The sequence below is a fragment of the Dromiciops gliroides genome, chromosome 2 (assembly GCF_019393635.1).
Source record: "Dromiciops gliroides isolate mDroGli1 chromosome 2, mDroGli1.pri, whole genome shotgun sequence".
In the NCBI taxonomy this organism is placed as follows: Eukaryota; Metazoa; Chordata; class Mammalia; order Microbiotheria; family Microbiotheriidae; genus Dromiciops; species Dromiciops gliroides.
The window spans coordinates 604,958,668-604,984,152 of record NC_057862.1 but is presented as its reverse complement, the minus strand read 5'-3'; the positions used below and the strand labels follow the sequence as shown (position 1 = coordinate 604,984,152).

At 39.1% G+C, this 25,485-nt stretch overlaps 1 protein-coding gene across 4 annotated transcripts in view; it reads left to right on the top strand.

Annotated features, from left to right (window-relative positions):
* Window positions 1-714: 714 nt before the first annotated feature.
* The window catches only part of SOCS5 (suppressor of cytokine signaling 5), a 67,884-nt gene continuing 43,113 nt past the window's right edge, over window positions 715-25,485 (top strand). For 2 of the 4 annotated variants that reach the window (XM_043986615.1, XM_043986612.1), the window contains exon 1: window positions 715-963. The gene's annotated coding sequence lies outside the window, so the exon portion shown is untranslated. Of the gene's footprint in view, window positions 964-1,075; window positions 1,266-4,960; window positions 5,040-25,485 lie in introns of those variants that run through there. The other 2 variants (XM_043986613.1, XM_043986614.1) reach the window with 2 other exon arrangements.

Sequence of the window (25,485 nt, the reverse complement as noted above, 5' to 3'; positions counted from 1 at the left end):
CCACAACTGTGAAATGGGGATAATATCAGCACCTGCCTCCCAGGACTTCTGTCAGGATCAAATGAGATCACCGTAAAAGCGCTTAGCACAGTGCCTGGCACATAGTGGGTGCTATACAGACTATATACACGCTTCTTCCCTTGCCTTTTCCCTTCCACAGAAGAGTCAAGGTAGGGACTGCCATTCCTCCCCTCCCCCATCTCTAACCTCTGCTTGACCTCCCACCCCTTCGCCAGCTGACAGACTCCGCCCTACCACGTGACACTTCATTAATGCCACGTGACTCGCGATCCTTTTTTTCTCCCCCTTTCCCATTTTCACTTTGCCAGAGTCCGCCTCTCAGTCTCACGTGATCCCGTCCATCAACGCGATTGGCTCCTCCCTTTTCTCGGGGATCGAACCAGGCTGCAGCTGCCCCTTGCCCGATTCCAAAATGGCAGCCGCTTACTGCGCGCGCCCGAGCTGCCGGACCTCCTCGTTTCCCTTGCCCGCCCACCCCTCCCTCCCTCCGTCTCTTCTTCGGCCCTCACCTTCATGCCTCCCGATTGGCTGGGAACAGTCCCGCCCTTCTAAAGTGGCCCCTGCCATTGGCCGAGGCGCGCTGCCCCTCATAGCAATCCTCCCTCCCTTCCCATACTCGCCCCCCCCGCCCCTCCCCCCCGCCCTCAGCCCCGGGAGGTATTTTCCATTCCGGTGGGGGTTGGGGGGGAGGGGAAAAGGCTGAGGAGGGAGTGGGGGGCCTTAGGAGAGGGGGAGGTGACCAAGGAAGAGGGGGGTATCCGGTGGAGCCGGGGCCCCCAGGCTCCGTCAGGAGGAAGCGGGAAGGCGCCCTGGCGGTCACTGAAGTCGGGACGGGGCCGGCAGCCGGACTCGCCCGCACCCTGGCCGCGGCTCCTGGACCGGTCCTGCTGGGGCGCAGGTGCCCCTAGAGGAGGCCGCCCCGCGCCCCCGGGGCTCCCGCCGGTGAGTCTCGCTCTCGCTCGCCGCGCGCCGCCCGTTGGCCCCGGCCTCGCTGCCTCCTTCCCTTAGTGTCGCCGCCGCCGCCGCTAACGGCCGCCGGTTTCGTCCCTCCGGGGCCGCCGCCGCCTCCGATCGCGTCCCTTTAGTACCCGCGCATCGGCGTGTGTCGCCTGCGCTCCCGGCGCGGCCCCCCGGGGCCGGGATGGGCGGCTCCGGGAGCGCACCGCGGGTTTGGGGCCGGCGCGGCGTCCTTACGGGCCGGCTTGTGGATGGCATTGCCGGAGGTGCCCGGGCACGGGGAGGAGGTGAGAGCGAGGCCGGCCGGGCGCAGTGGGTCAGGGAGGGGGGCTCGCCTGCCCCGGCGCTGGGGGCCCGGGCCGCTGGACGGGTCACGTTGGCGGGGGACTCCGGGCAGGCAGGACCCTAGCGCGGGGTCGGGAAGGTCGGGGAGGGTCCGGGCCCGCAGCGGCCGCGGTGGTGGTGATGATGGTGGTGGTGGTAGTGGTGGTGGTGGTGGTAGTGGTGGTAGTGGTGGTGGGTGGGAGGGAGGGCGGGTTGACTGGCTTGGATGAGCAGAGGAAGGGAGTCTCGAGTCTGGCCTTCCAGGTTGCAGAGCCAAGGCGAGCAGAAAGGGATGTTTGACCCTGGTTGGCGAAGGATGCAGTCAGTGTAGGGGACTCTGCGCTGCATTTGTCTGAAGGGTTACTTTTGGGGGGGGGGGGGCGGCTAAAGCCCTGGTGTGCCCGGGAAGGGGGCTGCATTTAGAGACTGCATCTTAGAAACAGTCTAACCATAAATCTGAGTTAATGCCCCAAACTTTTAAGAGGCGGGTTTGGTGCCGTGAGGTGGATTTTACGCTTGGACATGCTTCTCCAACAGAGAAGCTCCTCATTGAAGAGCTAGACCATCGCTCGTTATTTAAAAATTGTATATGTGTTTGCATTTGCCTTTATATAAATCACTTTGTGACAAATGGGAACATCTTTCTAATAACTAACACTCCTGGGGTTCAGTAACTTGCTCAGCTACTTCCCAATTTAACATTTGCACTGTATTCTTCCTACATTAAAAAAAATCTTCTTAGCAATTAATCCGTAATAGGTTTAAATGTGCTTGGAATGACACTTTATCACATTTTGCTACTTTAAGGCTATAGGTTTAAGCATTTTTTCTAGTTGCTTGATGTAAAATAATTAACGTCTGGGAGGGAAATGGTGCTAGCCGAGTACCCTAGAAAGCATTTCTAAAATGAGGTTGAATGAATGTCTCCTTACACTAGGGGATGGTAACGTCAAGAGCTTATCTCAATAATAATAATAATCTTGCTTTTATAAAACAGTCATTTAAAAATTGGATTAGGCAACAGAAAATGTACACAAGAATCAATGGCCTGCCATTAATTTTGTAAATTTCACTAAGACAAAGCAAGCTAGAAAGTCATTATGCTTTTTTGAACATATATGCATAACATAAAGAAATAACCAAAAAGTTAGTTGAATACTATAAAAGTAAAACTTTTTTGAGGAAAAAGTTAGTTTACAGATTTTTTTCTATGTCTGACAAAATTATCCACAAAGGTTTGGTGGTTGCTTTTCAATGGACATTTTCCTATTTCTTCAATTATTAATTAGCAGATTATTTTTTGTTCTCCATACCCTACTTAAAAATTAGCTTTAGTTTTTCTTAGGGAGAATGTTCTGGCACATAGAACAGTGTCCTAAAATGACTTGAACAATAATATATTCATACTTATGCATTCTACTTTGAGGCTTATCTGAAGCAAAAGTGCTTTTCTGTACTTTTTCTCAGCTAAACTTAGCCAATTGCCAGGAAAGTTCCTGCTTATGGAATGCATACAACTTATTCAGAATGTGAAGGTGAATATGCAAACATTAATGAGAGTATATAAATTTTATTGCATGTGTATATAAACACATATATACACATGCAGCAAAATTTTCATATGCACACACACACACACATATATATATATATACATGCAAATGTCCTGTGTGAATAATTTACATTTTGCATAGGGGTTTTTATTGATACTAAATGCTTTACATTAATTTCTTTTCATAACACTGCAAGATAGGTAATTACAAGCATTTTAAAGATAAATTCACGGCATGTTAGAACTGAACTTCAGAGATGATCAGTTCAGTGCTAAAGTTTTACAGATGAAGAAACTAAAGCTCACAATCTAGTGACTTAGCCAAGGTCACAGAGTGACAAAGCTGATATTCTGATGCTAGACCTGCCTTTCCTCTGTGTGTATTCATGTGTAAAATGTATTCCAAAATCAATTATAAAATATGTTTGGATTATTTTCTATTCTGGATTGCCACCACCACTTCATCTCGATTAGAGAATTATGGAGTTGATTTATAATATTTTCCAAATGAGAATGAAAGTGACTATCTTTAATTGGACTACTTAAAGAACTTGTCCTAAGTACTTCTTTTTGAAGAAAGAATATCATTTAAGTATCATCTGTATCTGTCATTTAAAGCTACTTTTTTTTTTAGTTGGAAGGACTCCTGATTTTTCATTCTTATTTTAAAATTTCATTCTAGACAAAATTCTTTGACATTTAAAGCCCTTATAGGTTTTTTGCTTATGTTGTTAAAGTGGATTTTTATCCACTTTGCCAATGCAATTTAAAGTCCCAAAGAGTTGCCTAGAGCAGAGAATTTATGTGACATGTCCAGAGTGACACAATCTTTGTCAGAAGTGGGACTTGCATTCAGGTCTTCCTGACAAGGCTAACTTTCATTAACATTATGATGTGCTGCCCCTCATAATAAAAAAGAAAATTTAGTAATTAAAAAATGGATTTTTAGTCATCCTTTAAGAAGTATGATACAATCCCATGATTAATTCTGATGAATCAATTCTCATTTCCTTCAGTTGATTTAGATATATGTGTAAATCATTCATTCAATAAATATTTACTTAGCTTATGCTGTGTTTGGGCTTATTAGTTACATTAGCCACCTTTAATTACAGCATCCTAGATGGGTTTCTTTTTATTTTTATTTAATAGAATATAATGTGCTTGTTACTTAGTAACACATATCCATACATGTTAAAATCTCGTGTTTCTCTTCTGTTTCTACACGCTTTTAGGATTATTTATTGAGCCAGCTTGTGTCCCTTTTCCTTAGTGTTTCCTGTCTTTGTGGTAAAGCTTTTTGTAGCAGTTTTATTATAGAATCAAACATTAATTTTGTGGATCACAGTTAAGTCACTTCCATTCTCCATGCTTTGGTTTATTTACATATGAAATGAGAACAAGTTTTGTACTTATTCATGAGGTTGAGAAGAACATACTTTCTAAACCTTTAAGCACTATATAAAGCACTTTGTAAGTCAGTTAAGTTCCTTTGGTAAAATTTATTAAGGCCTAGTATATGCCAGGTAATGTGCTAAATGTTGGAGATAAAAAGACAAAACAATTTGTTCTAAACTCCTGCTCTTAGGGAGCTTACAAGGAAGAGAAGAAAGGAGAGGTGAAAATCATGTGTATATAATTACAAAATATATGCAAAATAATCACGAAGGTACTAGTTTGGATGATGGGGGGCTGGGGTAAGGGCTGGAGGGAGGGCCACTAACAGTGGGGGACTAGGCCTGGAAGAAGGTGATACTTAAGTTCAGCCTTGAAGAAAGACAGGGAGTTTAAGAAGCTGGGATGAGGAGGGATATGTTCCAAGCTAGAGGCAGAACATTTGCAAAGGCAGAGGTGGAAGATTGAATGTCCTGTATGGGAACACCAAGTAGGTCACTTAGCCTGGAATGTAGAGTTACTGAAAGGGATTAATTTGCAATAAGTCGAGGAAGGTTAGCTAGAGTTAGATTGTGAAGGGCTTTAAGTACCAAATGAGGAATTTGTATTTTATCCTAGAGGCAGCAGAACCACTTGAGCTCCTTGAGTAGAGGACTGGCGTAGGCAGAGTCCAGTACTTTAGGAATATCAGATTGGCAGCTGTGAATGGACAGTGGACTGGAGACATACAGGAGTCCAGGCAAGAGGTGATAAGGCCCTGGACTGTTAGCAGTGTGAATACACATAAGAGGTAAGAGGCAAGAGGGGCTGTGGAGATAGAATTGACAAGACTTGAAAATTGATTGGATATGGGGGGTGAGGGAGAGTAAACACTTGAAGATGACTCCATGGTTATGAACCTAGGTGAACAAAGGATATGTAACAGCTAAAAGAGGAAAATAGTATAATAAAAGAAAAGGTAGTAAGAAGTCCATTTGATTAAACTCAGTTGCAGAAGTCAGGAATATACAAATTCTTTTTTTTTTTTTTTTGCAGGCAATGGGGGTTAAGTGACTTGCCCAGGGTCACACAGCTAGTAAGTGTCAAGTGTCTGAGGCCGGATTTGAACTCAGGTACTCCTGAATTCAGGGCCGGTGCTTTAACCACTGCGCCATCTAGCTGCCCCAGGAATATACAAATTCTAATGTTGGCTGCATTATTTCTCTAAAGTTGACTGCTAGAAAATCATCAAACTTTGTCTCCTGTTGAGCTGAAATTATTCTGGTTTTACTGATCATATGTTAGTAATACGGAATGCTCTTTCAGTTTTTAAAAATGTAGCTTTTAGGGGCAGCTAGGTGGCGCAGTGGATAGAGCACCGGCCCTGGAGTCAGGAGTACCTGAGTTCAGGTCCGGCCTCAGACACTTAACACTTACTAGCTGTGTGACTCTGGGCAAGTCACTTAACCCCAATTGCCTCACTAAAAAAAAAACATGTAGCTTTTAGATTCATTTGTACTATAAGTGTATCACCATGTCATAGCCATAAAAAGCTTATGATGGTGGCGACAGCCTGAGTTTGCCTCTTTGGTTAATGACATATTGCCTAAAGAAGCCTTGGTTTCTTTTCATGATAATTTTTTTGGCGGGGGGGGGGGGGGGGGGGGGGGAATGGGGGGGGGAGGCAGGGCAATGAGGGTTAAGTGACTTGCCCAGGGTCACACAGTAAGTGTCAAGTGTCTGAGGCTGGATTTGAACTGAGGTCCTCCTCAATTCAAGGCCAGTGCTTTATCCACTGCGCCACCTAGCTGCCCAGTTTCTTTTCTAATAAGTCTCTGTCTGTCTGCTCTTTAAGGTTTTACTACTGCTGGTCCTTGGTTCTTTGCACTCTTTATTTTAGCCCTTCCTCTCAGCCTTTCACTCACATTGCACCCTTGGTTGCTTATCTCTACATAGAACTTCTTATCATTTTGTTTCTCTTATATCTAAAACCTTAATATGTATGCCTAATGTGATGAAACAAGATAAAGAATGTGTACAATGCTAAGTAAACCTTAAAGCGCCTTCTAAATATGAGCTATTATGCTGGAATTGCCTGCTCCTAGTTTTAACTCGTTCTTTGTAACATACCATAGCAGGAACTTCTTTGAGTTCATTTGATGTTTGCTGTCCTTGAATGAATGCACTGTCTGTCTTTTCCAATTCTAATACTTCTGTTATGCCTTTACTCAGAAAGAGATGGAAAAAAAATCAATAATACAGTTTTAGTTTATATCTGTTTCTGGGCTCAGGAAAACATTATGTTTATAAATGTTGATAAACTAGCAAGGGAATAGCCCTTTAGTCTTAAGTGACACCAGACAAACTAAGCATTACTCATGGATTCCTCTCTTGGGCATAAGCAGGAGAGTAGGACACAAAGAGAGATGGAAAAGGTATTAAGAGTAGGGAGGAAGGGAGAAAGAGACAAAAAGGTTAGGTACAGACTTGTCCACCCACAATGGCAAGTGGTGTGTACATTGCCCCTCCTCATGAAAAATAAACCACCCTCTTTTCTCAACCTTCTAGAGTCTCCTCCTTTCTGACTGTTCCTTTTCAGTGTCCTTGGCTAGCTATTAGTGACTTTTGTCATTCTCTTGTTCTGGGCCCTCTTCTCTCTAGATGCCTTCTTTCTTGGTTTTCTTATCTCCTTCTGTGCGTATAATTATCTCTTTGCACCTGACTCCCAAATCTATATATCTAGTCTTAGTCTCTTTCTTGAGTTCCAGTTTCTCTTGGTTAAATTCAAAAGGCATTGTTTAGTACCTACCATATGCAAAGAGCCATGCTGGATCCTGATGGTACAAAGACAGAACCCAAACAGTCTCTGTCTCCAAAGAATTTACATTCAATGACACATACACAGATATACTCTGTCTAATTAGTTGCCTTGTCTTACTGATTCTGTCTTCACAACTTCTGGAATCTGGCTCCACTTAAATGGACCATTGCTCTAGTTCAAGGCCTTACTTTCTTTCATTTACATTTTATGCTCTGCCTAGTTGTCAAAATAAAATTTCCAAAAACATAGTTTTAATTTTAAGCATGTTATTTCCCTGTTTAAGACTCTTCAGTGGCTTCCTATGACTTCTAAGATTAAAATATCCTTTAGAATTCCTAATTTCCTTTAAGGCTTGCCTCTTCTATGTCATCCTGTGGGGAAGCCTTTCCTAATTACCCTCGTTGTTAGTGGATCTCTCCTTTAGAATATATTTGATTTATCAGTTGACATGTATTCCTCAGTATAAAGTAAGCTTCTTGAAGTTAGGAACTTTGAAATTTTTGTATTTATGTTCCAGCCTTGGATATATCAGGTATTTAAATGAGTTCTTGTTTAATTAAACTGAAAAGTGATGAACTCCTTCCTCATGTTACAATTCATATGTTAAAGGTTACACTTTTATTGTAGTTTATGACCCATTGATTATTAAATATCAGCAAGTTTGATGACACTACCCCAAGGCATTTTGCTGAGGAAAGAGAAGATTCCTTCTCTTTGAGGAACCTAGGTTATTAACTGTGTGACATAAAAGTTGGAGGTTTTAGAAGCTTGTTAAATATGGGTTTTAGGAGACACCAGTAGTACCACATTATATTGAATTATACAGAGTTCATTTTCCCAATAAGTTGACTCATTCTGGCCTGAAGTGTAATATCCAGGGTATAATGAATTACTTTATAACCAATTTTTACCATATTGTATGGTTTATCATAAAAAGATAAACAGAAGAATAATTATTTATATATATATATATATATATATATATATATATATATGTATATTTTTTAATGTGGAACAATGAGAGTGAAGTGACTTGCCCAGGGTCACACAGCTAGTGAATGTCAAGTGTCTGAGGCCGATTTTGAACTCCTGAATCCAGGGCCAGTGCTTTACCCACTGCGCCACCTAGCTGCCCTCAAGAATAATTATTGTCTTGTAGATAGTCTGTTAGCCATGCAGAAAGTCATGGATACATAGACTGATCAGGGATGGAAATTTTTTTTTTTTTTTTGGTGAGGCAATTGGGGTTAAGTGACCTGCTTAGGGTCACACAGCCAGTAAGTGTTAAGTGTTTGAGGCCAGATTCAAACTCAGGTATTCCTGACTCCAGGACCGGTGCTCTATCCACTGCACCACCTAGCTGCCCCTGGAATATTTTTTTAAATGGTTGATTTCATTGTGCTTTAATAGAACAATGTTTTACATTGTTTATCCTACCTGACTTCATCTTTTTCTTTAGGTTAGCCAGCTGCTAGTGATTTATTTTGGAAGGAAAAAAAAAAGCACTATCCAAGTGTGCCTCTTTCCATAATTAAGAGGGGACAAATGTGCATATGGAGGTTAGGAATGAAGATTGAAACAGTATATTTGAAATGGTCTGTATGTCCATATGGGTATAAAACTTGAAATTATTGGGACTGTACCCTCCTGAGTTAGGGTTATTGCTTGATAATCTAGGATATGATATGACTAAACTTGATATGATTTTTAAAGTTTTTGGTTTCATATGATATGCATGATGAAACATTTTATTTTAACCTTAAATTTCCTTTCAACATAATTTTTGAGGTTGATTAGAACAAATAATCTTGAAGGGCAGTTATTGTGAATTGCTTAGTCATATTAGTCTTAAGGAAAGTTGCATTTTAATTCTTCTTACTGAAAAATTAGTCAACAGCTTTAAATTTTACCAGTGAAAGAAAAAAATGTTCAAAAGAAATAAAGCAGAGACTTACCTGGCCTTATGGCTAGTAAGTTCTTCCAATTTACTTTCCAAATTCCTGCACTATTGCTTCTTATCTAAAATCCCTCTCTGGGTAAATTCCTTCCTCTTGCTAATTCTTTTTGTATTTTCATCATTTTGATCCATTTAAAAAAAAATTTTTTTTTTGGTGAGGCAGTTGGGGTTAAGTGACTTGCCCAGGGTCACACAGCTAGTAAGTGTTAAGTGTCTGAGGCTAGATTTGAACTCAGGTCCTCCTGACTCCAGGGCCAGTGCTCTATCCACTGCTCTACCTAGCTGCCCCTATTTTGATCCATTTTATAAACATTTATTAAGTACTTTAGTGAATCTGAGATGTTATCTTTGTTGTGTGTCCTTTCTCCAAAAGTGCCTAACCAAGGCTTTATTATACTCTGTGACATGAACACATTAATATTTCATAGAAACAGCATAGAGACTCACCCAACATTGGGTGTCCTCTTAGCCTTTTGAATGCCCACTATAATTATTGATAGTTCAATGTATATAGTCTCTGTCCAGGGCACCTTTTAGAGATCTTCCATATGTCCCTTTTACCATCTATAAGTAATTGAAACCTATATTTTCCCTGAAGATACCATTACTTAACACCTTCTGCTGTGTCTGCTTCACACTAATGCAGAGGTTCTTAACTTTTTTGTGTGCCATGAATCCCTTTGGCAATTTGATGCTCATGGACCTCAGAATGTTTTAAAATGCATAAAATAAAATAACAGTAGCTAACATACAGCATTTACTATGTGCCTGGTGCTGCACTAAGTGCTTTACAGTTATTATCTTATTTGATCCTCACAATATAGGCGCTATTTCTATCCCCACTTTACAGAAGAGGAAACTGAAATATAAGTATCAAAATATTTTTAAAAACAAATTCATTGGCACCAGATAAAGAACCCTTACACTTAGTAGAATCACAGATCCTTGATGTTTACTGTTGTTATTCTTATTCTCCCTACTAGATTGTAAACTCATTAAGATTAGTGATTGTTGTTTTTTTCCCCACATTTGTATGTCCATTCCTCCCAAGCAAAATGCCTTATCTTTTTTTTTTTTTTTTTTTGGTGAGACAGTTGGGGTTAAGTGACTTGCCCAGGGTCACACAGCTAGTGTCAAGTGTCTGAGGCCTGATTTGAACTCAGGTCCTATGACTCCAGGGCTGGTGCTCTATCCACTGCAATACCTAGTTTCCCCAAAAGTGCCTTATCTTTAATAAGAGCTTGGAAACTTTGTTGGAATTAAATTAAGGTGATACCCTGGCCTTGCCAACTCGAATTGTCTACTATGTTTATGTAGTAATCTCTTACTATAGACACTGTAATGAGTCTTTTAAGGATTTAGTTTATAGACTATTTAAATTCAAAATTAAATCAACATTTTTTGTATTTGATGAGATAAATCATAAAGTCACTTCTTGCCTAACCCCAGGAGGGGAAACAGTGATGAAAATAATTCCAAAGCTATATGGAAGTGGTATTTGGATGCATTTTTTTGAGTTCAGATGTATGTTTTTTTTGTTTGTTTGTTTTTTTCAGGGCACTTGGGGTTAAGTGACTTGTCCAGGGTCACACAGCTAGTAAGTGTTAAGTGTCTGAGGCCGGATTTGAACTCAGGTCTTCCTGACTCCAGGGCCGGTGCTCTATCCACTGCGCCACCTAGCAGTCCCAGATGTATCTGTTCTTGAAATTATAAAGAATACTTTCTGTTTGTATAGCACTTTACTACTGTATACTCACATTAATCTTATTTTGAATAAAACCATGTTACAAAAACCAAATATTGTCAGTTTTCCCATCCTGCTTATCCAAGGAATTCATTCAACAAATGTTGCATTGCTTTCAGTGTTCACTTCAAGTGTCACCTATAAGAGACCTTTTCTGATTTCTCCCATGTTAATTCCCTATCCCCACCATGTATTTGGTCTGTTGTATTGATTTATCTATGAATATATTTCATTCTCTAGTAGACTCTAAGCTCCTTGAGGATAGGGATTGTCTCACTTTTATATTTGTATACCTAGCACTGTGCCTGGTAAATTATAGATAATACTTAAATGCTTGATGAAATAACTATTGTAGAGATTCAAAGTATTTTCAGAAAAGAGTGGGTACTTCTGGCTTCTAGGAACCTTTTTCTGAGTTGGAAGAAGTAATAGAGTTTTAGAGATCTACTGTATTAGTTGGTTGTATGGTGGAATGATTTGGGAACTGATTATCAGTGAGTATTATGTAAGGACATACACTTTAAGGGGGAGAGAGCTGGTTTTGTAATATATCTAATGCATAATTATTTCAATAAAATATCTGTTTAGAGAGATATAGTGTCCAGAGACTTTTATATCCTTAGTTTATAAACTTTTAAATTAATTCACATGACCAAAAATAATAATAAAAATTTTTTGTACTCACATATAACAAATTAAGTAATGTAGGAATTAACAAATTAAGTAATGTAGTTCAACAAACATTAAGTGCTTACTAGATAATAGTGATACAATGGCAAAAAAGGGAGTCTCTTTTTCCAAAGAAGAGAGAGGGAAGATACTATAGGTAGTTCAGGGAAGGCTTTGTAGAGGAGGTAGCCACAACCAAATTTTGAAGGAAAATGAAGTTTCTAAGAGGTAGCAATGAGGAAGTAATACATTCCGGGGAAAGGGGGAGGGCAGTGTATTGCTTGTACAAATGCATGGAGACAGGAGGTTGTAGATTTCATTGAGGGAATGTGTGATAATCCAGTTTGGCTGTAATATAGAGTAGTTTGATAAATTTAGAGCTACAGGGTTCCTTTGTGTTGTTCAGTCATGAGCCCATTTGGGGTTTTCTTGGCACTGGAGTGGTTTGCCATTTCCTTTTCCAGCTCATTTTACAGATGGGGAAACTGAGGCAAACAGGGTTAAGTGATTTGCTCAGGGCAACAAATAGGGGTGACGGCTCATCTTCCTGAGTTCAGATCTGGCCTTAGACACTTAATACCTGTGTGACCCTGGGCAAATCACTTTACCCCGTTTGCCTCAGTTTTCCCATATGTAAAATGAGCTGGAAAAGGAAATGGCAAACCATTCCATTATCTTTGCCAAGAAAACCCCTAATGGAATCAGGAAGAGTTGGACATGACTGAAAAACAACTGAACAACAACAAAGTTATCTATTCTTTTCATATCCTGGAAGGAAAATCTTTGGTACATGGACTCTAAAACTTCCATTGAAGGAGGACTACCAGTTCAGTAATCTTTTCATTTTGTTCAGGCTTCACTCTTTTGGACTCCTTTGGATTTCTTCAGTTTGCTCCCTGGAACCTCAGCATTGAGAAATTTCTTTATTTTGCAAGATCTGATCAGCGTAGTACTCAATACTTCATCAGTATTCTGCTTTGAAGATGTAACAATGAAAGACAAAACCGCTATTTTAGGAGGGGGCCCAGGTTACCCGTCTCTTTATTTTTTATTTATTTTTTTAAAAGGTCTTTAATGTTTGTTTGTTTGTTTTGGGGTTTTTTTGTGAGGCAATTGGGGTTAAGTGACTTGCCCAGGGTCACACAGCTAGTGTTAAGTGTCTGAGGCTGGATTTGAACTCAGGTACTCCTGACTCCAGGGCCAGTGCTCTATCCACTGTGCCATCTAGCTGCCCCTATCTCTTTATTTTTTAACTCCTTATACTCTTTTGAACTTCTTTGGACTTTTCCACCTTACTCCTGTGCTGCCTGGGTACCCTCTTCTGTCCCCCACTTTTCAGCTTTTTTGTGTTTCTTACTTCATTAGATTGTAAGCTCCTTGATAGCAGGGAATATATTTTTCCTATTTATATCTGCAGCACTTTGGACAGTTCCTAACACATAGCAGGCTCTTAATAAATGTTTATTGACTGACAGACTTTGTTCTTTCTGGTAGTTTTTGTGGCTAACAGCCTTGGAAATTTCTTCTCCTCTTAATGTTTTGACAGCCATCTCCAACTACCTATTTTTTTGTTGTTTTGAAAAAGCATTTCTTTTAGCCTGAATTTAAGCCCTCAGAAACAAGCATTTCCATAATACATTTAAGAACAGGAGAGGATTGTTTGTCAAACTGCAGATCCCCATTATGTATACCTTGCTTTAAAAAATTTCCAATAAATTTAGCTTGTAAATTTCAGCGTGGCTCTACTTGTAATCCCTTTGCCTTTCCATCTGTTCTGTTGTCTTTTTTGGGAGAGAGGATCATCCTGTCTATCCTTGCTTCCTCCCTTCTCTACCCCTGCTCCCATTTAAAAATAAAAGTTTTAGTTATTGTACTAATTGTTCTCCTGATTCTGCTCTCTTGACTTTATATCAGTTCATACAACCTGACACCAAGCTTAAATTCACCCACAACTTCCATTTGGTCTGAATGGAGATATAAAGTATTTGTCCTTCAGCCTCCTCCTGTTCTCCACACCTTTCATATATCATTGACAGTGCCTTACCTGAGGGTATAGTTTGTCTGGACCAGATGACTTGAATTCATTCAGGGCAGTTAGGTGTTTTTTTTACTCCTTCCTTTGGCTATTGGTTTCCTGTTCACACATACCAGATCACAGATGTTTTTATCCTGTTCTATGTGTAATTTAAGATTTTAAATGTGGATTCTAGTCTGTTCCCCCAGTTTTGGGGGAAACTGACTAAAAATCACTGATAAAACGAGTTTAGGTTTTTAAGGGTTTATTGGAAAATAGAAAGAAAAAGATTGAGAACAGAGTTCTAACAGCCTGGCATTACTATCTTTCCTCAAATTTCCTGTGAAGTCCTCTGCCGCCACCACCATCAAGTCAGGAAGCCAAAAAGCCCCAGCGCTCTCTGCGCAGGCTCCCTTTCCTCCTTCCTGTCTCCTCCCAGACCATAGGAGGCTCCTCAAGTTGATTGGCTGGTAGCCTTGATAGACAGCACCCATGAGCAAACGTCATTTCCTGACTCCAAAGAAAAGCCACAATGCCTCTGAGGCATTTTCCTCATGGTGGAGCTTTCCCACAGCAAGTCTCCAGTAGGTGGCGTCATTCCAATCATTACATCTATAATAGGTTCATTTTCTTTGGAAAAGATAACAGAAGCAAAATATTTGGTAAATCATTGACCCGTCCCTCTATCATCTGTTGATCATGGCACTACTTAACTCTGAACAAAAATTCTCCTTATCTTTTCTTCATTTTCTTTTCCCCAATATATTTAAAGTGACAACAAAAAATATTTTTGTTACCTTTAGCTTCCCTTATCAGCCTTTAGCAACCCTGACATTCTTCTCACAAGTACTATGTCATACCTTTGTGTTCATCCTTTATCTGCTTTTACTTCCATCTTCTATACATGACTTAATATAAGTTGGTTATGGAGTTATTTTTGCATTCATATTGGGGTCTTTTCAGACACTTTTGTCTTTATCAAAATTTCCTTTCTCTTTGTGTTTTCAAGCTTTCATTATTGAGCTTTCCGTCTAGAATTTTAGCCCATTTTATATTTCTTTCCTCTCAACCCTTTGAAATCTGCTCTACTAAATCTAGGGTACATGCCATAATATATCTGATTTTCTGCTCTGCCATATATTCTAAGATGATTACTCACTTCCTCACCCAGGTTCCCATTAGTTCCACTAAAGTGACCAGTCCTTTCCTGTCATTGAGAATCAAATATAGAATAGAATTTCTCTTTGTTGGTTCCTCTGTATTTTGAGGGTTGAAATTGTGATGAAAGAAAAACCCTGAGAAAGAGTTTATGTAATTAATAATCAATTTATTAATTTGGCTAGCCAGCTATCAGTAAGGTGATGGTCACTGGTTTCCCTTGGTAACCAGGGATGGCAAGGAAGAACCTGAAATGCCTTAAATCCCTTCTGAAAGTAACTCCCCTGAAAATCAACCCTGATTGGTGGACATTTAATGAAGAGGCGGACTAAAAGTCTTTAGCTCTTCCAGCTGAGAATATAGCTTGATCATAAGATTCAGCAGCCTCAAGGCATCTCCACCCAGACCTCTCTGGCTAGTTTTCTCCCTCATGAACTGGGTTGCCTTAAACTCTAATGGAGGGGATCACAGACAGGGGGTTCCTTCCCCAGGCAATGGCTGGCCCAGACTAGATTCTGTTGATATTCTAAACAGAAGTTAGGTCTCCTAGTTGGTGGTGGTGGTAGAGTGTGTGTGTGTGTGTGTGTGGGGGGGGTCCTGCCCAAAGTTAACTAATGCATTCTAGGCTAGGAGTAAATCTTGTCACTCAACCATGCCCTTCAGAGACTGACTGACCTTTTCAAGAAATAAAAGGACAAGATTGGGTCACAAATGAATAGTTATTAATATAATAATATAACATTAATTTCTCTCAAAATAATCATTAAGGCAAATCAAGAAGTCAAATGGCAGAGCCAAGCTGGTGAAGAGGCGTCAACTCATCTGAACTCTCCCAATATTCGTCTCCAAACAACTGTAAAATAACACCTCAAATCGAGTTCTGTACTGGCAGTATCAATAAAGATTAGGGTGAGGCATTTTTCAGCCCAAGATAACTTAGGAAGTCAGCAAGTGAGTACTGTGACACCAAAGCAGGGACTGGCATGCAGCATGGGGCAGAACCACCAGCAGCACAGCTGAGACAGTGGCAGCAGGAAACTCTCAGCCCAGAGATGGTAAGGGAGTCCAGAACTGGTCTGAAAGAGATTACAGGGGAGGGATGCTTTGCTAACACTGGGTGCAAACATTGTTACATTGTCCATAGGTGTTTCAAGTCATAGTTCAAGGATGAAGAGGTGCAGTAGTACTTGTGGTCTCAGGGGAGCAGGGGCCCTGGTCACAATTCCAGGGTGGAGAAGAGTGTGGGCCTCCAAGTTATAGTACTCCCCCTTGCTCTTTTTTGAGACCGTGGTTTTTTACTCCTTTTTGGGGGGTATTTTGTGATCTTGTGAGCTTTGGGGTGTAACAAATTCTATTCCTACATTGTAGTGATTCTCTTTGGTTTTTAGCTTGGTATTTAATCTTGAGGTTTTTTTCCTCCCTACTCCTTCCCTTTAAGTTTAAAGTCATTTTGATTAGATTTTCAAGACGGTAGAATAGATTCTTACCACCTCTTGTTAAATATACTCCATCCCTGTCATTCCTATATTTCAAACTGTAGAAATTTAAATCCTCTTTCTCAGATAGCATCTTCTTAACCCGTTGTTTACTTCCCAAATGTACTTTTCTGTTTTTCATCCCTTGCCTTAGATGGGCAATAGTAAAGAGAACACTACCTACATCTTTATTGTCTTTAGATTTTTTTGCCTAAGACTTAGTACTCTTTGGCAACACTCTCTAGGTTCCTTCTAGCAGTATAGTTTGTACTCAAGTGAATATTCAGAGGTGGGTAGTAGTCAGTTGTTGTGACAAGTCTGTTCTCTTTTACATTTGGTGTGCCCCAGGAAGACAGCTGATCTGTTGTTTCTATTATGTGGACAAATAGCTACCTCAGTACCTCTTAGCAGTGAGTCACTAACTTACCCTTATGCCTTATCAGATAATCTCTTACCTAACAGCACATGCATGTCTACTTATTTCTTGAAGTTATTACATAGGATTTACATTTTACATATTAGGAAACTGAGAACTCCCAAGAGATTGTAATTTGCCCATGGTTGTGGTGTTGTTAAAGTGTTTCAGTTGTGTCCAGTCTTCATGACCCCATTTGGGGTTTTCTTGGTAAGTATATATACTCTAATGGCTTGCCGTTTCCTTCTCCCACTCATTTTACAGATGAGGAACTGAGACAGATAGGGTTAAGTGACTTGTCCAGGGTCACACAGCTAGGAATTGTTTGAGGTTGGATTTGAATTCCTGAAGAGGAGTTCCTGATTCCAAGCCCAGTGCCCTATCCACTGTGCCACCTAGCTGCAGCCCATGGTCATACAGCTAGTAATTGTCTGAATTGGAACTCATCACAAGTGTCTCAGACTTTAAGTCCAGTGCTGCTTATGCTATACCCCACTGTCTGTATTGATGGATAAAATGATGGAAAACTTAATCAAAGAAACCCTATTAGGGGAAAACAAGAATGTTTTCTCTTAAAGAGTTCTTTTGAAGAGCAAATATGTATTAAAATTTGAACAAGTGAATATGATTTAGATACTTTCATAAAATAAATTAAGAAGTGTTATTAATTTTTAACAATCCGAAGATAGTAGAATTAGCAAAGAAACAAAAATCAAAGTTAGAAATAGCTGACATTCCTCTGTTTGGGGTAATATGCACATTGTGGGTCCAAGGCTCATATCCTTTAACTTTTTTTCTAAACCACTTAGAATGATATTCATTAAGTTTACAAGGGATTATACTTTTCCTGGTAGCTTAAAAAAATAAAAATGAGGACAAACTATAAAGGATTATCTTTTATATGTTTCATTATTGATTGGCAAGCCTAAAATAATACACTTAGGGAAAAAATAATTCAAACTACTTATAGATTTTTCATTATGACCTAGGGAAGGGACCTGAGAGTCACGGTAAACCTTTTTGAATGTTTTTCTAGTTTTCTTGAGTCTAAAAAGTTAGGAAAGTGTTGACCTTGATCAGGAACAGTATTGGAAACAAAATAGAAAATATTATCCTCCCTTGGTCATGATGAGTAATGGATGACCATGGAGGATCTGTGTTTTTCATTAGTACCAGATTGGAAATCGGATGACTCCCGTTATCCTGGCTGTGCAACTTTCAAGATCTGTGACCTTGGGAAAGTTACTTAGCTCATCAGTAAAATGAGGGGTTTGGAGTAAATTGTATCTTGAAATTCCCTTCTACCTTTAGAATCTGAATCCTGTGAGCTTAAGAAATTGAGGATGGCTCCCAGCACATTGGGTGGAACTCTAGGAGTGAACATTGACAAGAGTCACATGGGACAAGCAGGAATGAGCAAGTTATAACCTGCTTCTTTGGAGCAAATATCCACATTAATGAGATCATAGGCCATTTTAATGTTTAGATCTTTTTTTAGTAGTTGTGCATAAGATATAGGTCCAGATAAGGGTAACCATAATGATCCAGATATTTAGGGAGTTGTTCTTTTTCCTAAAACTAAAATTAGAATTCTTTGATTTAGGAAGACAAAAGTTGAAAGTCATGTGATCAATATCATTCAGTCATGAAGACTAAATAGAGTAAATATATCAATTCCCAAAACATTAGAAGCAGAAGAGATAGGTGGTTAATTGGACAATTAAAAAAAATTTTTTTTGCATTAAATAGCTTTGATAAAAGTTTACTATCCAAGGTATACCACTTCTGTGGTAGTTGGGGTTCAATACTGAAACAAAGTGACCCTTACAGGACATTAATCAGGTGAAGAAAAGAGAGGTTTACTAAGCCATAGCAAGAGAAGGATATGCACTGAGGACACCTTTTATTCAGCTGATGAAGCTTTCCTTGCTTGAGTTGACCATCATTGTCTGCCGAGCATCTGAGAGAGCCTGGAGCTTCTTTTGGCTTTACTTGGGCAACCAGGAAATGATGTCAAGAGTTTAAATCTTGGGGCAGCTAGGTGGCGCAGTGGATAGAGCACTGGCCCTGGATTCAGGAGGACCTGAGTTCAAATCCGGCCTCAGACACATGACACTAGCTGTGTGACCCTGGGCAAGACACTTAACCCCAATTGCCTCAGGGGGGGAAAAAGAGTTTAAGCCTTTAATTTCTTGAGCCAATCACAAATTTAAGATAGTTTCAATAGTCTGTATTGGGAGAAGGGGTTAAAAAAATACTCCTACTGCATAAGGTATGTAGGGAATTATTAATACAAGTATATGAGATGAAGAACTATTCCCCAATAGTTAATAGCCATAGGATTTATGAAGAGTTTCATAAGAAATGTAATTTTTTTTCATAGCCATAGGGAAAAAATGCTCCAAATCACTAATAATTAGAGAAATGTAAATGAAAACTCACCAAATCAACAAATGATTATAGGTAGAAAAGTTGATGTTGGAAGGGCTGTAGGAAGACAGGTACACAATTATGGTGATCTTCTTAATAAGGTATGCAAAGTAATCATTTGGGGGTATGGAAAGAAAATACAATAGAACTTCTGTTTGTATTTTAGTTAAAAAAGAAGAAATTGAGCTTTACTAATAAACTAATCAGTAACTTTCAGTGGTTCCTTATCACCTCTAGGATCAAATATAAAATCCTCTGCTTGACATCTAAAACCCTTTATAAGCTGTTCCTTGCCCCCCATTTTCTAATTTTCTTATACTTTATACTCCACTGAGTACTCGTCAGCAAGACACTTCCTCTTCTGACTATTGGCATTTTCTCTGACTATCCCCTATTCTTGGAATTCTTTTCTTCCTCATCACTTGGCTTCCCTGGCTTCATTCAAATCCTACCTAAAAATCTCATCTTCTGCCAGAATCCTTTCTTAGTCTTTAATTTTAGTGCCTTCCCTCTGAGACTACCTCCATATCCTGTGATGCTTATTTGTATATAGCTGTGAGCTCCTTGAGAGCAAAGAGGTATAGCTGACATAGAATCATAGACTTAGATCTGGAAGGCACCTTAGAAGCTATCTAGTCCTCCAGCTCTCTTTATTTTGTAAATGAGTTAAATAAATGCCTTGCCTAAGGTCACAAAGGTAATAAGTGGCATAGTTGTAATATGAATCCAGGTCTTCTGACTTCAAATCCACTATTCTTTCTACTGTACCATAGTAGAACTGCGGTTTTTGAGAAATAGTGACAATTTAAAATATTTTATTTTCTTTTTATGCTAAATTGGGCCAAAGAGAAGCATCAAAGAAGGGAAACACTTGAAATTTAGTACGTACTATGTGCAAGGCTCTGGCAGATACTAGAGATAAAAAGATTGGGGGAAAATTATTTCCTTACTCCCAAGAAGCTTAAAATCTCTTTGAGGGGAACAACACATACTGAGTAAGTAAATACAAGGTAGTTTTAGGTGGAAAGAAAAGTGCCTGAACTCTGCTTTGATGGAACCTTGAAAATTCCTGGAAGCTCTAGGTAGAAATGGGGAAGGGGTGTGAATTCCAGATGTGGGGGCGACTTGAGCTGAAGCACAGAAGCAGGAGATAACATGTATATGGAAGGCTCTCATGATGTTCTTTTGGACTATTGGATGGTAGGTACAGTTAAATAGATTCAGAACTGGTTGAGTGGCTAGGCAAAAAGAATAGTCATTAATAGCCTGCTCTCTGTTTGGAAGAAAGTCTTCACTGGTTTATCCCAGGGATCTGTTTGGCCTTGGAAGTATAACTTTTCCCCAGTGAATAAAGGCATAGGTTCCTTTATTCTTCCTACATAAAATGTTGCCAAATACAGCTCAAATATTGAATGATAGAACTAGGATCCAAAAATATCGATAACCTAGAATATTTGACCAAATGTAAAAAGATGAAATTTATTTAAAAAATTACCTTCACAAGTAGAAGATAGGAAAGACATGACCATCTTTCTCAAACTGTTAAATAAAGATCATATTTTTCAAGAGTGTGATATGGTAGCCAAAAAAGCTAAAGTGGTCTTGGGCTTCAGAGCGATCCAGACTGTGGAGATTATAATTTCACTATGTTCTGTCCTGAGAGCATTTGATAGCTAATATTTCAAGGCAAACAAGTAGACCAAAAAATAACGGGTTTGGTCATTTTTTTCTACAACTCTTTGCATGTATTACAGTGACACCACTGCTAAACACTTCAGTTCTCTGCAAATTGAGGATTGGATTGGATGGCCTCTGAGGTACCTTCCTACTTTAAATCTATGCTCTCTAGATGTTCCATGTGTTGGATAAGAAAGTGGAAATAGCACTAAAGGGGATAAAGATGTAAAGAACAGCTTGATCGTATGATGCATTCAAAGGGTGTAGCTTTATTTTTAAAACATCAGGGAGGCTTCTTTTGAGACCTAAAATTGGGGAATGTTGCAAATAATTGGAGACTATCATAGTTGTATTATTACCAAAGAAAGCAAATGAAGATCACCAATAATTATTTGTCTATATGCCTACTTTATAAGAGTGATCCACAAATATATTGAGAATACCTTCTATGAAAATATGAGAGGGCAACAGGCAAGCTTCCTAAAACTTTTCTATAGCAAACTAGATCTTCACAGTAATGTAATTGAATGCAAGGTATTAGGAAACATAAGATCCCACTATATTGATTTTTTTTTTTTACAGAAAGTTTTAAAAACAAAATATGGCTCTGAAGGCTGTACTTCAACAGTACTTATTTTAAGATCATACAAGAGTCTTTGTTCCACACATCCATAGAGGGAACTTCTTTTTCAGCATTCCTGATTATACACATCAAACAAGGCATAAATAGTCAGCCATATGTTGGCCACTGTCATGGAGGATCTCCAAATAGAAAAGGTCTTTACTATAGAAGATGAGGTCTTTCTGATGTTCCTCTTTGCAGATGGCATCATGTTGATTGCATCGAGCTCCAGAATAAAAGGATTTATTAATGAAATCTGTAACTACTCAAGTTCACTTGAGATAATACTAGGAATTTTCACACATGGATGAAAAATGCCTATAGTCCAGACTACGACATGCATTTGGATGAGTGGCTCATTAAATTAATCTATTAGCCCAGGCTGTGTGTGTGTGTGTGTGTGTGTGTGTGTGTGTGTGTTGGATTTGCCTGCTAGACTCTACATAAAATTGTCCAGTCACAGAATTGAAAGAGAAGAGTATGACATATGGGCTAGGTTGCATTTGGGAAATTAAAGTTATTTCAGCTGTCTCAAACTGAACATATAAACTCCTCTTTTTTAATACTGGTGCTCTTTTTGTTTTAATTTCACAGACATTACCTAGTATATCTCCCCTCATTGAACTCTTGTCAAAAAATGTAAATAGTAACCACCTGTTAAGAACCTTGTCTAACATTGTATGCAACATTCTATATGTGTAATTCCTTACCTGTCCTGAGAGAAGGAAAGTAATCTCACTTTTCTTTTAGTGATGCTATATGCATCATAAAAAACCATAGTCTTCAAAGAAACAGAATTGCCCATGACCAAAAAGGAAATGGAGAAGCTACATGGTGGGTGTAAGTAGACAACCACATATATTACCAATGACATAAAGGATTTCACTCAGGAAAATCTAGTATTGGAAGTAGGAGATGAACTAGACCTCCTGAGTACTGCATTGGCACCCAGATGATGCTAAAAGACTTTGAGGAAGACCATTAGTACATTGCAGTGTATCATCTGTAGAGTATTTATGAGAAGACATAGACAACCATGTATAAGAAGGTGTGAATGGGTTGTGATTGTACCATTAGAGAGGATAGTCATGTCATTGAGATCATGGATTGATGCTCTGTAGTACAATTCCTTGAATATTTATTGAGTGTCCAATAGATGAAGAATACCTATACTGATTATATAGTGAAATATCAATATAAATTACAGGGTTCTCATCCTCACAGATCTTAAAACCTAGTTGAGGGTGGCAGTGGAATGAAGTGGCATTGTATAGAAGGGGTGAACCAGTAATGTGAGTGGCATAGCTAGCAGACATCTCTTTGTAGGGCAACTACCCAATCAATACTCTTTCTAATCCTTATTGTCTCATAGTATAAGTGACCTATAACCTCATATTCCAAATTAATTTCTGGCTCTGTACCAAGGGCTTGGGGCCAAGGCCTAGGCAGACTCAAGAGGCTTATTTTGGTGTATAGCTCCACAAGGAAAACCTTCCAAAGGTCTTAGAAAACCCAGCTATGTGACTGCCTTTTGACTTTTGATAAGCATTTTAAGAAATTGAGTGGACAGGTGAGAGAAGTATTTTATTACCAGCTATGGTATTAGTAAGTTCAGTATCTGCAAACACTGAATTACTGATTGGCTAACAAACACATACTATAGATATTGATGTGTCCATAAGGATTTTCTTTTAAATCTGTTGCCAGGATTTTAGAGTTCTATTCAAAAGTGAAAAAATATCTTTTGGAAAGATAACCCCTAGTATCTATATGAAATGTTCTTTATTTTGTTTGTTCTCTACTAGTATTTTTAATTGATTGGTTTGTTTGTAAGAATTACCCATTATTAGTGGTTTTGACAAGAAGCTGTTTTATTATTACTGACTATGCCTTTTACTGATCCTCTTGTTTCTGTACCACCTAAACATCTTCCTCCCCTTAGTATGATAGAGTCTGGTTGAATTTTTAAATTGAGTAGGAAATTTAAAGTTACTTATGAATATAATTTCAAGTATTCTGAAGCCACCTGCAAAAGGTGTTTCATAACTAACTTTGTTTTTACAATATTTTAAAATGATTTGATGATATTAATAGAGATGTTTTATGGACCATTTTCATTCATTGGGAAATGATTGCATGGATCAAGGGCCTTTTTTGCCCTAACTGGATTCTATGTTTTATCCACATTTGGTTGAGGGGAGTGGGGGAAACCACTGTAGAGGAAGAGTGTCAATCAGGTGGAATTTAGAGACAAAAGGTATAACTATATTCTCAGAAAAGCTCCAATTGATTACAAATTATTTAAATAACAAAGTTTAATTTTAGAACTTTTCCCACTTAGAATAAGACTTACTTTCTCTTAGCACTATTTTAAAAGTAATGCTTACCTGGCAATAGCACTTATATTAGACATTCAAAATGGGGGCTGTACTGGAATTCAAATCTAGGAACTTTGATTCAAGAGCCACTTTTGCCTTCCAGTTAAAAGTGCTTGATATTGTACAAGTGTTGAAGGCCTAGATGGGGGTGGTTGCTTTGTGAGTGGAGAGAAAAGGATGGATATGAGAGGTGCTATGCAAGTTAAGAAAATGTGATTTAATATGGCAGATGGGGGTCAGGAAGAATGAAGAGTCAGCGAAAACTCAGATTACAAACCTGGAAGAGACCAGAAGCATTGTGGAACACTCTACAGAAGTAAGAAAGTTAGAAAGCAGGGTGTTGTTTAGGGGAAAAGATAAGCTTGGGTTTGGGCTTGGAGACAGATGACACAGCTGATGCTGAAATGGAACTCAGGAAATTGATGAGGGTGAGATATGTAGTAATTCACATAGAAACAATTGAATCCATTGGAGCTGGTTAGATGACTGGGTGTGTGAGAGAGAAGAGGCTCAGTTTTGGATCCCTGAATACACTGAAACTTAAATAGTGTGACCTGGATGGTAACTGAGCAAAAGATTGGTCAGATGGATAAGAGATGATTCAGGGGAGAGCGGGTGTCATGAAACCCTGAGAAGAGTATGTTTAAGAAGGAAGAGGTAGTCAGCAGGGGAGGGAAAGGAAAGAACAAGCATTTATTAAGTGCTTACTATGTGCTAAGTGAGCATTTTACAGATAGCTAATTTGATCTTCACAACAATCTTATCCCTATTTTACAATTGAGGAAACTGAGGCAGAACTTATATGAGTTACCCAAGATCTTGCAACCAGTAAATGTCTGAGGTAAAATTTGAACTTAGATCTTCCTGACTCTAGGCCTAACACTCTATCCACCGTGTTACCTAGCTCTTCTAGTGTCAAAAACTACCAGGCCATCAAGAAGAATAAAATATGAGAAAAGCCTGTCATATCTAACAGTTAGACCACTTGGAAAGAGCAATTTCAGGCCAATGATGGAATTAAAAACTAGATTTCAAGGGGGTGAGAAGTGAGTGGTGGGAGATCAGGAAATAGAGACACCTATAGTTTTCCTGGAAATTTTGCTGTGAAATATTGGGGATATATCAGATGAATGCCTGAGGAATTAGCAGGGTTCAGTGAAAGTTTTTTGAGGATGGGGAAGATGAGCTAGGCAGTAGGAAAGAAGGTAATAGATAAGGATGCATTTAAGATGAATGACAGAGGCTCTTAGTGGGGAGAGGAAAGGGGTGGGGATACAGGGCCACAAATAGAAGTTAGTAAGAAAGGGCACCTCTTTAGAAACTGGAGAAAAAGAAGGAATTGGAGGGATAATGATGTTGAGCGGTTTTTTGGTATACAGTTAGGCAGAAGAAAGATCTCAGTGTCAGTGCCCATGATTATTCTCAAGGAAAAAGAGAGGAGTTGTTTTCTGAGAGGAATGGGAGAAAGGATGGTGTATTGTATATGCCTTGAAGAAGAAGAGTATTTGATCAGCCTTTGGGAGTGTGATCAGGCCAATCAAGGAAGAATAAAAGAATTGAAGGATTGCTTTGTAACAGTGAATTGAATTTAGAAGAAATAACTTTGTAATGGATCCATTCTTCAAAGCTGGATGATTAGCCTAGCATGAGGAGCTTCTTGTTCATGCAGCTTTCAGCTTAATTTTATTGTTGTTCTTTCCATTTATATTGTTGTCATTGATTATACTGTTTTCCAGACTCTCCTTACACCATATAACTATTAACATGTTTCTCTAGATTCTTCATATTCATTTCCACAGTTACATGCTTGCGCCACATTTTGTGTAGCTCTTCCTCAGTTATTGGTTGATTATCTTCTTTGGATGATTAATTGCTGAATGAGTGAATGAAATTTCAA